Raw genomic sequence first — 1,963 nt, 5'->3', positions numbered from 1 at the left:
CGGCTCTCGCCGGTGGGGCCGAGTCAGTTTTTGCGCCCGAGTCGAAGCGTAACTGGAGATGAGCCCTTTCGCGGTCAAGGAAGTCCGAGGAAGAAATCTTTTGCGGGCACCCTCGTAACGCTCCCCGTCCGGCACCCACGGCGGGACCGACGCCGCCCGCTGCCAGATGCCGCACTTGGGCTGGAAGCCATGGTTCATCCGTGCCGAGCAGCTGATCGCACGATGGCATTGGGACCGACTTGGCAACTTCACGAGAGCCCTCCTGCGGGGTACACTATTAAACGTGGATTTCAAGTCAGTTTGGGGCGGCCGTGTCAGACATGCAGCCCAGCAGCCAATCCTCGGCCACAGGGGAAGCGCTCGTTCACTCTGCCGTCAGTTCCTCTGCCGAGTCCGAGTGCCGCCGGGCCCGCCGGTGGTCCTCCCCGGTCTCCTCCTCCAAGGCCGGTCCGCCCGAGGGCCACCGGGCGGCGCCGGCCGGCCCTCCGCGCTCGACCTCCTCCCCCGCTGCTGGACCCCACCTAGCCTCTCCCAGAAGCCGCTCCCACAGCAGCGACGTCGTCCGACCCTGCCCGCCAGGATAGGCCCGTCTGCGGCGCGGGCAAATCCCTCGGATCGAAAGCTTTAGTTTTAGCAGATCACAGCAAAGCGGCTGCTCTACTGGGCACGACACCCCAATCCATACCCAAGTCGTCTGCAAGTGATCTGGCGTCCCTCTCGAGACGGCGGTTCGGCTTGCGCCGGAGTTCCCGGCCCCCGGGCAGGGGCCGCGGGCGGAGTCGGCCCGGCCCCCCTTCCAGGCAAGAGCGGGTGGGCGCTGACGCGGGCCGCGCACCGGCAGAGATTTCGACTTAGAGGCTTTTAGCCGTAATCTCTCGGGTGGTAGTCTCGCACCACCGGCCTCTCGACCGAGCGCCTGAACCAGGGGTCCGAATCTGCGGTTACTCTCGTACTGAGCAGGATTGCCGTGACGGCGACCTCTCATCAGTAGGGTAAAACTACCTGTCTCACGGCGGTCCAAAGCCAGCTCACGTTCCCCATTGGTGGGTGAACAATCCAACGCTTCGCAATGATAGGAAGAGCCGACATCGAAGGATCAAACAGCAACATCGCTATGAACGCTTGGCTGCCACTACCCAGTTATCACTGTGGTAACATTTCTGATACCTCTCGCTTCAAACTGCGAAGCTCAAAAGGATCGATAGGCCACGCTTTCACGGTCTGTATTCATGCTGAAAATCAGATTCAAACGAGCTTTTGCCCTTTTGCTCCGCGCGAGGTTTCCGTCCTCGCTGAGCTCGCCTTAGGACACCTGCGTTACCCTTTGACAGATGTACCGCCCCAGTCAAAGCCCCCGACTGAAGCTGTCGCCGGAGCGGGTGGCGGCCGGCCGCGTAGCGCCGGAAGACTGGGCCAGCTCCCCGCCTCACCGGCTAAGTAAAGAAACCACGAGAGTAGTGGCATTTCAGCGTCGGGCCTGGGGCCCTCCCACCTATCCCACACCCCTCCGTGTCTCTTCACAAGGTCAGACTAGAGTCAAGCTGATTCTGCCAAGCCCGTTCCCTTGGCTGTGGTTTCGCTAGATAGATAGGGACAGTGGGAATCTCGTTAATCCATTCATGCACGTCATTAATTAGATGACGAGGCATTTGGCTACCTTAAAAGAGTCATAGTTACTCCCGCCGTTTCCCCGCACTTCGCTGAATTTCTTCACTTTGACATTCAGAGCACTGGGCAGAAATCACATCGCGTCAGCGCCCCGGCTGCAGACGTCGCGATGCTCTGTTTTTCATTAGACAGTCGGATTCCCCTGGTCCGTACCAGTTCTGAGCCGGCTGCCGGGCGCCGGCCGAAGCGGCCGCAGCGAGGACTGTCCACGAGGCGGGCCCCACGCCGGTCCGGGCTCGCCCAGCGCCCTAGCTCCGGACCAGCCGATTCCAGGGATCCCGCCCCTTAGCAAGAA

At 61.6% G+C, this 1,963-nt stretch overlaps 1 pseudogene; it reads right to left on the bottom strand.

The window, feature by feature from the left end:
- Positions 1 to 603: 603 nt before the first annotated feature.
- On the bottom strand, positions 604 to 1,963 carry LOC147795202 (large subunit ribosomal RNA; annotated as a pseudogene).

Source organism: Acanthaster planci, unplaced genomic scaffold (genome assembly GCF_054643075.1).
Source record: "Acanthaster planci isolate LZ-2023a unplaced genomic scaffold, COTS_SCS Contig131, whole genome shotgun sequence".
Lineage (NCBI taxonomy): Eukaryota > Metazoa > Echinodermata > Asteroidea > Valvatida > Acanthasteridae > Acanthaster > Acanthaster planci.
Note: the sequence above shows the minus strand (reverse complement) of the source record. Positions and strands in the feature narration are given on the sequence as shown.